Source organism: Microcebus murinus, chromosome 5, assembly GCF_040939455.1.
Source record: "Microcebus murinus isolate Inina chromosome 5, M.murinus_Inina_mat1.0, whole genome shotgun sequence".
Classification (NCBI taxonomy): Eukaryota; Metazoa; Chordata; class Mammalia; order Primates; family Cheirogaleidae; genus Microcebus; species Microcebus murinus.
In genome coordinates, this window is record NC_134108.1 from 30,809,081 (window position 1) to 30,822,187 (window position 13,107).

A 13,107-nucleotide genomic window follows, 5' to 3' on the forward strand; every position below is an offset into this window, starting at 1 on the left:
AAAGAACCGGAAGGCTATTTTGTGTGTGTGTGTGTGTGTACACTTGTGGCTTTCCACAGTTTGGCCCCAAACTTTCCAGATTCTTCTTCAGCCATGTCACGCTCTGCAATCCAGGTTCCCAGGCCTTGCCAGGGAGAAATCCTACTCACTCCTAGGGTTGAGCATAAAAGCCTTTCCTCCGTGGGGTTTCCCCAGCTCCTCCCGTCCCTCCCACGGGAAGAATAAATGGTTCCTTTTCAATGCCCTTTCTGTGAAAGCACTTTTCCACTCTAGACCGAGGGACACCCAGCTTTCCTTACTTTGCATCTCCAGGGCCTACTCTAGTGTCTACCACGGAACATGCGCTCAATGGAGGTTTAGTCAGTGAAAGCACTTTGCAGAAATAACTTTTAAAAGTTGAGAGGACGTTTAAGGCCGGGACTCTTAGGTGAGGCCGCCTAGCACACAGGCATTAGCTGTCACTATCCCGGGCGGCCCTGGGAGTGAAATAGGTCCTTCCAGAGGGGGGTACCCAGCCGCTGGCGAATCCCGCGGGGAGGGGCCCCCGACCGGGCGGGGGCGTGGCCTGGCGCTGGGGGCGTGGCCGGCCCGCGGGGGTTTCCGTGCCGGGGGCGCGTCCGGCGGGGGCGCGGGAGGGGCTTCCGCCGCGAGGGGGCGGGGCCGGCGCGCCGGGTCCTCTGACGGCCCCAGCCAGGGAATTTCAATTTGAAACCCAGCGGAGGGAGGAGGCAGGCGCCGCTGGTCGGCGGCTGGGACCAGAGCGGGACGGGTCCCCGCGGCGAGCGAGCTCCTGAGGCGCGGCGTCGGGGTGAGGAGGCGTGCGGGGCTGCACCGGCCGGGCGACTAGTCCCTGCGGAGTTGCCGGGGTGGCTCGGATTTTTCCTCAGGCTGTTGCTGGGAAGCTGATCCCGGGCAGGAAGCGGTGGCGGGACGGTCCCACTGGGGGTGGGGGTGGGGGTGGGGAGAAGGGGGCCGGCTTTGGGATTTTCTGCAGTTCCCTCTCTTCTCCCTCCCCTTCTCTGCCGGGCCGGATTCCCGCCCGGGGGTCCGGGTCCTGTTGCTTCAGGCCGGATTCCCGCTTCCCCGCTCCCCCGCGTTTCCCCTCTTTCCCCTTCCCGGGAATCGGGGCCCCGTCCTGGCAGAGCCTGGAGGGTGGGGGCATGGTGAGGACTGAGCCGTCCCCGCCGGGGTGCCGTGGGCTCGGGGTCACGCGTCCGGGCCCCGTGGAGCAGCAGCGGGAGAAATCCGGCTCCATCCCGGGCGCGCGGGGGCTGCGGGGACTCGGCCGCGGCGGCGCCCGTCAGGAAGATGGTTGGGAGGGGGGTGCGGGCCTGTCGCGCGCGTGGGGATTGCGGGGAGCTGGGCGAGGGCAGCGTGCCAGCGCCACGCGCGGCGCGGGTCGGGCCCGGCGTCGGCTCGCGCCCGGCTGCTGCCTGAGCTGTGTGGGAGCTGCGGAGAGGGACGCGCGCTTCGTGCTCGGGTCCTTACCATTCCGACACCCAGGCAGTCTCACCACACACATCTTATTTCTCTCCTCTTGCGCTGGGAGCAGTGGGTTGGGAGCATTTTCAGGTGAGAAGCAGGGAAGGAAGAGGAGAACTTAACGGAGCGGGCAGGGTTCGGATTGACCCCGGGGACCCCATCCCCACGCGGAGACGCGGCCCCTAGCTAGCAGCCGGGACGTCTGCGGTGGGACGTCAGTCATTGTGCTTCCCAGATCGCTAACCTAACGAAGGTCAAGTTTTTTGTTTTTTTTTAAAGGTTTGGTGGGAAGAGCTCCCGCCTAGGGTCTGTTATTTTTGGGAGGGGTCTCTGTGTGGAACCCTCCTTACTGACCTAGGACGCCTTTCTTTGAATTTCCCCGTCTCCGCACAGCTGCCACTATTTTTAAGAGCCCTGCATGGGTGGGAGGAAAGGTGGAAGCTAGACGAGCTGTGGATTTATTTTATGTTTTCTGAATCACAGCTTTCCTCAGTTACTTGAACTTCTTGCATCTGAAATAGCATGTGTGTGCCAGGCGCCTTGCTCCTCTTGTTACCGATAAAAGTTTTTCTTTTTTAAAAAATGACTTTCACAGTTTCCCCTCATTCTTTTATTTTCTTCAGTTCTCTATTTTTCCCCTTGTTTTTATTCTTTCATCGAAATACATTTTTTTTCTGTATTCTGTTTTATAACACTATTGAGAATTTTATAACACTATTGAGCATTTTGGTCGGTGTCCTGTCACATTTCCTTTTGGGTTTAACACTTGAGGGAAATTGAGTCAATCTCTTCCCTGCAGGTGCTGGGATTTAGAATTCTCAAGCTTTGAACAAGTTTTACTGGGGAACTGATAGTACTTAATCCTATTCAGTTTCCCTTTGCAGGCTCATTGCAGCAATCCAATCACTGGATTGCTGCTGTAGCCACAAATGGGGTTGGGTTGCAGTGAAGTCTTGACTTGTGATAAGGGCCAACCCAGTACATGCATCAGGCTGTGAGTTTGACACAACTTTTAAAGAGCTGTGCTGTGTCACTTGTCAGAGCTCTAGTGATCATTCCTGTAATTCAATTTGAGAACCATCACAAATCTCAGCTATCTACTCTTTGGAGGTTATTGGAGAACTGTACAAGTGGTAATGGATTGGAACAATGGTGTGGATTTAGGGCTATTTTAATCCTATCCTGTCTTTCTCACTTCTTGGGCAGAATTCCCACTGAAGTCAGTAGTGGTCTTGTGTGCAGACAGACCGCTGAGAACAAGAGGCTGCTCATTTAGAGTAACTGGAGGGGACAGTGTCTTTCCTTTTAAGACATCCCTCTTTAAGAAAGATCTAGTCATAACAGTTCTTTAATCTTTTACCTCTAATCCAAGTAGTTAAGAGCACTGTGTGCAAAAACCTTCGAAAGAAAATATGTGGATGAATCGAACCACCAATCCTCAAACTCTTGAGATCTAAATCGGATGGAGATTGTTTAAAAGTGATTGAAAAATCATTTAACAAAGCTAGAATTTTAGTAAAATTTTTGCTAACTTGTATAAAAACTTAAACTGCCATGGAATATTTTGCTGCAGGGGGTATGTGTATTTAAAATCTGAAATGTTAAGTCCCAGTAGAAAGAAGCAAATTTGGAGTTTTATGAGGTGAATCCGAAGGAGACCCACCAAAAAGTAACTATGCAAGTATGAAACGAGGACATTCAGATAGCAGTTGCTATGTTTTGAGAGATGATAGCTTTAATACAATTTGCTCATGAATATAGTATTCCTTGGGAGTCAGTGACTATCTGGGTTCAACATTAGATTTGTAAGCACTTGTTGATTTCCAGGTTAACTTTGTGCTGATCCGAGTCGGTGACCTCGTCAGATCATTTGCTTCTTAATATAAGGTTCTTGTGGCTTATCCTTTCCAAATTACTAGTTCTAAAGAATCAAATTTAGAAAACCTAACCAGTGACCAGAATGTAAAAATAGATATTTAGAAATCAGAACCATGTCCACGTGTACTACCCAACCAGTTGCTTTCAACTAAAAATATTTGCAAAGATGACAAAGCAGTCTCAACCAAAATATTTATTGGTAAAATTTGTCTGTAATTAGTAATATAGTATAGTTAAGTTTAACATCAGGTTCTATTCTGAATCACCACTCTCATTCCTGTGGCTAGGGAGCCACAAAAGTTATATCTTTGCCATTTTATTTAGGAATATGGGATTTATATTTTATATAGCAGAATGCTAAATATTTTTGAAGGTTTGATTTTGTTTCTGTTTCCACAGGAAAGCATAGGCCTTTTTCTTTCTTTTTTGAACTGAAATGGTCTGTTTAAAAGCTATGTGTGGGCTTTTTTTGAAAAGTATGAATTATGCAGTTTATAGGGATCAATACCACTGACAGTCACAGTTTTTCATTTCTAAAATCTGTATTGTTTACTTGTAGAAAACAAAGGAAATGTGCCTGCCTCCTCCACCCCACCTTTATTTAGAAACATTTTCAGTGGTCTTGTTTGTTTTTTTCAGATTCAGAATTGCTGCATCTAACCACTGGGTACCCTTACAGATTTCAAAGCCTTAAGTAAATGTTTATGCTGGCTTCAGTAGTCAGCAAATGGTAGCCAAACCCTCATTTACTGCTCTTTTATAGAAGCTTGGAATCAGGGCTGAACCGTTAGGAGTCAGCAAATCCACTCTCAGCCGTTGTCCCCTCCCCTCAACACACAAACATTTCCAGCCTCTTTGGAAAGCCTGAATAAATAGGAGATTTGTATATGATTCCCCCACAGATTCTAGACAGAGCATCCTTTGGGAATGCCATGTTTTGGCATAAACCAGCAACTTGATATTCATAAGATTTCTATCATTCCCTGCCTGGGCAATGCCCCAGACTAAAATCTAAAATGGAGTCAATGCCTGGTATCACATTATCTATAGGGAAATGGCCTCCAAGTTCTCTATTAGTTTTTTCTTTTTTTTTAAGAAACAGGATCTTGTTCTATTGCCTAGGTTGGAAGGCAGTGGCACAATCTTAGCTCACTGCAGCGTTGAGCTTGAGTGATCCTCTTGCCTCAGCCTCCCGAGTAGCTGGGACTATAGGCATGCACACGCTTGGCTAATTCTTTTTTCAATTTTTTGTAGAGATGGAGTCTTGCTATGTTGTGTAGGCTGGTTTTGAACTCCTGGCCTCATGCTATCCTCCTGTCTTAGACCCCCAAAGTGCTGGGATTACAGGTGTGAGCCACCTTGCCTGGTCTAGCTATGAGTATTATAGTTATTTAGAAATCACAGGTAAGCCAAAAAGGAAAGACATAAATCATCTCTGTTATCTGGAAATGATTGATAGTTTTAACTGATAGTTTTTTTTTTTTTTTGGTAGTTTTTTTCTATAAAATATGTATGTGTACATCTTTCATATGAAAGGGGATATTATATATATTTGCTATGTGAAGCACCTGTACATTGTTTGTATTTAATAAATACTTGATGAATTAATTCACTAAAACTTTATATAATAGAGGTGCTTTTGGTAAAGATTCCTTGAAAGTTGGAGTTGACTTTGTAGAAACTGGTCATGTTTCACATAGAAATACTATGTATGTAATATTTCATATAGAAGATTTGCTTTATTTTACCACTGGATATTGTTCCCCCTTGTTTTGTGGTTGGCTTGGAATCTGTGTAGGTTTCTTAGATGTGTGTTTTTCATGCCTGGAAAGGGAGATCATCTGTACATTATTTCCCTTGTGTTGGGGATGGTATTTATTTTAATGAGAATTTCAGGGGCTTTCTAAATTTTCTCATTTTTAAAGCGATGTCTCTTACTCCTTGATATTGGAATAGATGTCATGTGGCTATGAAGGTATCCATGCTGCTTCTGGTTCCCCCCACCCACCAAAAGATTAAAATTGAACTAATTTCATGTTCTCAGTTATCTTTAAAATGGAAACATGTTTTCACTTCAGATACCTCTTGGAAATTTGGTATTTTTTTCACTCTAGCATATTATAGCCATTAAGGTCTAAATGTATATGGATTGTCTCCCCAATAATCTTTTTTTTAATATTTTATTTTATTTTATTTTTGAGACAGAGTCTCACTTTGTTGCCCATGCTAGAGTGAGTGCCGTGGCGTCAGCCTAGCTAACAGCAACCTCAATCTCCTGGACTCAAGCAATCCTCCTGCCTCAGCCACACAAGTAGCTGGGACTACAGGCATGTGCCACCATGCCCGGCTAATTTTTTTTTCTATATATATTAGTTGGCTAATTAATTTCTTTCTATTTATAGTAGAGATGGGGGGTCTCGCTTTTGCTCAGGCTGGTTTCGAACTCCTGACCTCGAGCAATCCTCCCGCCTCAGCCCCCCAGAGTGCTAGGATTACAGGCGTGAACCACCGTGCCCAGCCTTCCCAATAATCTTTATGCTAATCTGGAATAATTTGAGGACAAAGAAATCATCTTTTATGAGATCTGAGCTGTGTTGTTAAGTAAGGTTTGGCTTTAGATAGCCAAGTTGATATTTTACATATATAACTAAATCTGGCATCATGGCAATCGGTTAGTTCTTTCTAGGTTAGAAGCCAGAGGGTGTGTAAAAGCTCCCAAAGTTGATTTTATCACTGTTTTATCACCATAGGACGTTATTGCCTTGGTCAGTTAGGGAAGTTCCGGGTATCTAAACTTAATCTTAAGTGGTATAATTGAAAAGCCAGCTTCCTCTTGTTTTGCTCTTGTAGCCTCACCATAAACCTTCATGAAAGAATTTTCAAATACCTAAAAGATTTATGTTGCCTTTTTTCCAGGATAATTATGGTTTTAAAAACTTGTAATATAGATCAGTTTATCAACTCTCTAATCACCTTTTCCAAGCCCCCAGTTCAGGTTTCCAGATCTCCTGATGGGCTTCAGAGCTGGACCTACCACCAATGTAACAACAGTGCTAAATTTAATTATATTTTTCAGAGTTTCCTATATTCTACCAATATATGTATACATCCCAGTAGCTTGAAGACTTGAAATTAAAATGTAATTTATACTTTGCCATAATTCTTTGGTTCTTTGCCTTTTTGTCCAATGAGGCTACTTGTTTTTAACCTTAGGTTCATTTACCTTGAGGGCCAGAAGGGGGTTTGGAGATCATTTGACCTGGGGTGGGGACTGGAGAACGCAGAGGTTCATAAACTGCCTGAGATTGTAAGTCAAGAGGTATGTACCTGCAAGTGAGTGAATGAGACACTGAGAGAGAGATAATTTGGGAAGCAGTTTATGAAAGGGTTTTGGGAAACAGAAAAGGTGAGCCCTAATCTAATTAAGTTCTTATTTTTTGAAATTAGGAGATCAAAGTCTTAAGAAGTATTATTTTATTTTTTATATTTTTCCATGTTAGCTTGTTACACTTTCATCATGGATTTTTTTTCCCCTCTCTCATGCCTTATTATGCTTATTTCCATTCAGTTGAAGTCTTTCATTTGTCCCTTTACCCAATTGTTGAGGTTAAACTGAATTCGGATGTAATCTTGGCCACTCATATTCTTACCTGTGAATTTAATGAATGTGCTTTTATTTCCTCAGAAATTTCTTTGATGGAAATATTGATTAGAAGGGATCAGTAACAGCATAGGCCAGTGTGACCTGGAGCAAATTATTGCTCACAGCCTCATGTCCTTTAGTATGGGGTTAAAAATCATACCTACCCCAGAGTTATATGAGGATTAAATGAGCTAATGCTTATAAAATGCTTCACAGAGTGCCTGGCATCTGTGAAAATTGTTAGGTTAAGAAAGACCTAGTGGGTTGGTTGCTGGTGAATATGTGGTAAGCAAATTTTTTGCAATGGTCAGGAATAATTATGTGGAAGTATAATCTTTGATATGAATATGTGGTAAGCAAATTTTTTTGCAGTGGTCAGGAGTAATTATCTATGTGGAAATATAGTCTTTGATATGAAACTGTAATTTCCTATGGTGATCACAAGTTAAAACTACTTTTTGACAATTTCAGTATAGTATCTCTAGAATTTTTGAGCTTTTAGAAAACCCTGTTCTAACAAACTTCATCCTTTTTGGTAATGTGTAAAAGAGCATATATATGGCAAAGCGGTTGGGATCTAGTTTCAGTAACATGGAAAATGTAGTCTTTTCCACAGGTTACTGATTCTAAATGTAAATTTGTGTGCATATGCTGTAACTTCTCTCTATAACTGCAGCAAGCTTGCTGAAATAAGGCTATTAGTGGAATGTTTACTGATAATGTTTAAACTTCTGTATGTGGCATTAAAGTATGACCTTTATACATCTGATATACCTATTTTTATGTGTGAAATAGATCTGCAGATATATTTTCCACTAAAATAGTGTTTTAACTCTAAATTAGTTGCCAACATTAAGAAATCAGGAGGTTTCACATAAATATTTTTATTTTAGGCTGGAAAAACTGGAGGATTATGGCAGCACGGGCCTGTGCTCCTCCTTTGCGAGCACTGTCAGCTAGAGTTTAGTGATTTCCATCCCAGGGGTCATCTTCTTCCTACTTTGTTGCAGTTCCTCCCAGTAGTTCCTCCCAGTTCCTTTCATCTTACCCCAAACTATTTCATTCGTTCGCATTAGATATCTGACTCCTTTAGACTGTTGAGTTTGCACCTCTTTTACTAAATATCAATTGAAAGATTCAGAATGGCCTAGATCAGTATGATGTTAAAGTGGGTGTTGCTGGCAATGGGGCTTTCTACCTTGTAGGCCAGCAGTCATTTCCTGCCTCTCCTTTTGTGAAAAATGACCTTTGGGTCACTGTCAGAGTCATAGTTTATGGAACCCATTAATAAGTGCTCTGTATGCAGTAGGTCTTTAGAAACATGTGGAGGGTATGCTCTTTCTGGTTTTGTCTTAGACTTCATGACTTAACTGCTCTTAAACAAATTGCTTGGTTCTCTGAAACCTAGTGTTATATTCCTGTAGCCAGTATCTGTACCCTATTTGTATGTTATTTGGCTTTTTAAAAAGATTTTTTCATTTCATTATTTAATATTTTATTATGTAAGTCTATAAGATGAACACTATTTTGTAAACATAACTGGAATACCATCATCACATTAAAAATTCCTTAATAGCATCAAATATCTCATTGGTATTTTAGTCTCCGATTATCTCAAGTATCAATTTTTGAAAAAGTTTGTTTCAGTCAAGATCCAGTTAAAAGCCACACATTTTAGTTTGTTGACGTATCTTTCAAGATTAATAAGCTATAGTTGCCCCTTCATCTCTGGTTTTTCTTGCAATTTGTTTGTTGAAGAAACTTAATTGGTGGTTCTGTATTATTTCCCACATTTTTTAATTTTGCTTATTTCAACCTTGTGGTGTAGTTAACCTGTTCCACTGTCCTCTGTAATTTTCTTCAGATTGATAATTGGATCTAGAGACTTAGTCTAATTCCATTTCTTTCTTTTCTGCATCTTTCTTTTTTTACTATTTCTTTAAGTATTTTTCTTTTTCTCTGTCTTTTCTTTCTTCCTTCCCTCCATAGGTGTGGGCATCTTTTTGACACTTCTCCCTGATTTGCCTACAACCTCCAAGGCTCCAGTGCTTTCATAGCAGCAGCTTTGTTGAACAAGTACTTGTCCTAGACAAGTACATTTTATGCTCAATGGGTTGGCTTTGTTCTAGGTTCTATTGTAAGTAATCAAGTAAGGCCAGAAACATTGACAGTCAATAAACATATTTTTAAAAAGGAAGGAAACTAACTGTTTTGGAGCATAAACTATTATAAGCCTGGTGCTATAGTTGATGTTTTGCATATGTTAACATCTCTAATCCATTTTAGAGGGATACCTTGGAGTAGCTGATATGCAGCTCATTTTGTAGATAAAAACTTGAGGCTTGAAAATTAAATAAATTGCTCAAGAGCACCCAACTTATTTATAGTTAAAACTGTTTTATTGCTTTTAATTGTTTGGTGGTATTACTCAGTAGAACTTGACGTTTTTTGAATTTGTCCACGTCTACAGTATCTAACTTTTATAAAAGACAGGCTTACTTTTCTTGCTTGAATTTTGCCTCCCAGTTTCTTTTGTAAAGATGTGATTATGAAGCATACTCAAGTACTACTTTTAGTTGCGTGATTCTTGAATCATACTGGAATGGGGAGTAACCTTGTTTTTCATGTAGAGTAATATTTCCAGTCTGATTTTTCAACGTTAGAAACATAAACCAGAATATAAAAATACATCAAAGTAAAATGTGGGCCGGCACAGTGGCTCACGCTTGTAATCCTAGTACTTTGGGATTCTGAGACCAGCTTGAGCAATATAGTGAGGCTCCATTTTTACAAAAAATAGAAAAATTAGCCAGGTGTGGTGGCCTGCGCTTCTGTTCCCAGCTTCTCAGGAGACTGAGGCAGGAATAGCCCAAGAGTTTGAGGTTGCAGTGAGCTATGATGACGCCACTCTACTCTAGCTGGGGCAACAGAGACCCTGTCTCAAAAAAAAAAAAAAAAAAAAGTGGCTATTCCCCCCACCCCTAGTTTCTTTATTTCCAGTGGTTTTACACTTTTTTGCCTTGCAGATGGCATTCCCCAGAGTGCTAATGTGTGATTTAGGAAGTCAGGTAATACTTCAGGGACTAAAAGGAAAAGCAGCACACCCATGCCCTAGCTCCCTTCTTGACAGATTTCTACTCCCCAGAAGCAATCATTTTCAATACTTTTGGTTTTATTTTCTGGTGTTTTGTCTCTAAATAATGTGATTTTCTTGAGTTTTCTTTTTAAAGAACAATATTTTTATGTTTTATTATTTGTTAAAAGTTTATACATTTCCTGAGAGAGAAGGGGACATACTGGAAGCCCACAGTTTGGTTTCACAGCCATTTAACAGCATCTGTCTGCCTTCCTTAGTTCCTGTGAAGGTATTTTTACGCATGGATAATTATTCAAATTGAGGTTTCTGGTGTGTGTGGGAAAGCACTATTGATTCTGTCATCTTGCTGATTGCCTACTCCTGCTTCTTGAGTTTTACATTTTATTTTATTTTTTAATTTACCACCTGTTTGACCTGGGAAAATTACTATAACTTTCTGAGCATCCGTTTTCTCCTTGCTAAAATGGGAATGATGATACTAATCCTAATAATTCCTATTGACTTTCTACCTGGGTTGAGTTAGCCTCCTTTGCTAACTTCCTTCCTCTTATATACTCCAGCTTACATGAGCCATGTAAAGTGCTTTGATTGTATGGTGGGAGGATTGTTTGAGCTTAGGTGTTTGAGACTAGCCTGAACATGAGCAAGACCCCATCTCTACCAAAAAAATAGAAAAATTATTGTTAGCATCAATAATTTGATAGAAATAGAAAATATAAAAATTACTGGGGCATCTTGGCACATGCCTATAATCCCAGCTACTCTGTAGTCCCAGCTACATGAGAGGCTGCAGAAGGAGCATTGCTTGAGCCCAGGAATTTGAGGTTGCAGTGAGCTGTGATGATGCCACTGCACTCTACCCAGGGCAACAGAGTGAGACAGAGTCTCACTCTTTTTCTACTCTCAATTTGATTGCTTTTATTGTTAGGTTGTGTATAGAGTTCTAAGTTAGTGATTACTTTCTTTTTAAATGTTGAAGGCATCTTTTGAAGCCTTTTTTGAAGGCTGTGTTCAGTGCTCTCTCACACCTCAGACCTCAGAGGTACCTGGAACCTCCGATTCCTAAGGCTCTCAGAGCTTTTTCAACAATTCCCATGTTTCTTGGAGGCTCCCACCAAAACAGAAACGAAAGTACATAGGCTTTCTTTCTGTCCTCCAAAATTCTATTGACTTATTTGCTGGCCTGTTGTTACCTCCTTGTTGTTGTTGTTGTTGTTGTTTTTTGGTGGATGTGTACCTTTTTTAAAAAAAATTTCCTACTGTTATTTTAGTGTGGTTTTGAGAGGAAGCAGAAATTAACTTATGTTCAATCCACTGTATTTGGGGTTTTAAATTGCTTAAAAATAAAATTCACAAGATTATTGTGGTGCTCACATTTGGTAAGGACTGGAACCATAATAAAGCAATATATATTTTTTCATAGCTGCTGGGTTGAACTTCAGTTATGTATAAAAAGATGCAGAAAAGTCAACATCTAGGGGGGATGGGAATAGATGACTGATATGTTATTTAACAAGAAGGTACTTCCTAGGAAGAGTTCAGTAAATTTACAATATTTTTTTCTGTGATATTTCAAGGATTAGTTTAGTATAGACTCTTAGAAATATATACTTGAACTAGATTTAAAAATATCCAATAAAAACAAATGTGGTGAATATGTATCTATCAGAAATAGCAACCTTAGGCTGGGTGAGTGGGCGTGTTGGCTCATGCCTGTAATCCTAGCACTCTAGGAGGCCGAGGAGGGAGGATCGCTCGAGGTCAGGTGTTTGAGACCAGCCTGAGCAAGAGCGAGACCCCATCTCTACTAAAAATAGAAAGAAATTAGCTGGACAACTAAAAATCTATATAGAAAAAATTAGCCAGGCATGGTGGTGCATGCCTGTAGTCCCAGCTACTTGGGAGGCTGAGGCTGAAGGATTGCTTGAGTCCAGGAGTTTGAGGTTGCTGTGAGCTGGGCTGACACTATGGCACTCTAGCCAGGGTAACAAACAAACAAAAAAAGACATGGCAACCTTATTTTAGAGTTTATTGAATACAGTCTGGGGATTAGAGTAACCTTTGAACTCATGTGGCTTCTGTTACATACTGTTAGGGTGAAAAATTTCATTACTAAATAGGGTATAAATAAGGAATGGGATTTACATTATTGTGAATGTGCAAATGTTAGGGATTTTTGTGTATGAGATTTGGGGAAGGTGAAACAGAAAAGAGAGATTCTGAATAACCTGGCAGGCTAGCAGTGGCTGTGGGGTCTGAGGAAGCCCCAGGAAGACCTTATGGCTATATGCATATGATAAGTGTTGGTCAAGTTTCCCAGTGGGTTTTAGAGATTTATAAGTTCAAATCTGCTATTCATTAATGAAGAAGGTATTGGAGGCAATAAGTGAGGAGAGCATTTCCCTAGAGTGTAGTGGTATGTTAAATGATTTGTAGTGGTACATAGATGGATCTTATTCTTTTAATGTTTAAGTATATATGTCAGTTTGCATCAGAAAAAATATTAAAGTACCTCAAAACTGTGATTTCATTGATATTACTTAGCATAAGGCTAAAGATTAAATATTATAATTTTTTTAACCAACTTGATTTAAAGATAAGTATTAAATAATAATACAGTGACTGTGGAGTTGGCAAAAATTATAAACCAGCAATATGAATAACTGAAGTTTGAACACATTGGGAGGTTCAAAATACGGTTTCTTTAATCACAATGCTTTTATACATTTTTCTCTTTTCATAGATGACGATATAAAACTGTGCTGACTGTGGCATAGATTTCTAGGTGTTTTTCTTTTTTTTTAAATATCGTTTTTATTTGTAAAGTATTTTATTCTTTTCAAAATAAATGCTTAGAACATTTTCCCATTTGTTTTTTAAAATAATTTTGTACCATAGTTCTGACAGAAAAGAGAGCCAGGAAGAGGTTAAACTTATCCATAGTCATTTAGAATTTAGTAATGGACCATGAGGCATAGCCAAGATCTCCTTGTATCCAGAGTTGTTC

General features: G+C 40.7%; 1 protein-coding gene across 12 annotated transcripts in view; it reads left to right on the plus strand.

Moving 5' to 3' along the window:
* The first annotated feature begins 652 nt into the window (after nucleotides 1–652).
* EPB41L2 (erythrocyte membrane protein band 4.1 like 2) overlaps nucleotides 653–13,107 on the plus strand; it is a 202,950-nt gene continuing 190,495 nt past the window's right edge. For 5 of the 12 annotated variants that reach the window (XM_012736607.3, XM_076002956.1, XM_076002958.1 and 2 more), the window contains exon 1: nucleotides 656–808. The gene's annotated coding sequence lies outside the window, so the exon portion shown is untranslated. Of the gene's footprint in view, nucleotides 809–13,107 lie in introns of all 12 variants that reach the window. The other 7 variants (XM_076002942.1, XM_076002955.1, XM_076002949.1 and 4 more) reach the window with 3 other exon arrangements.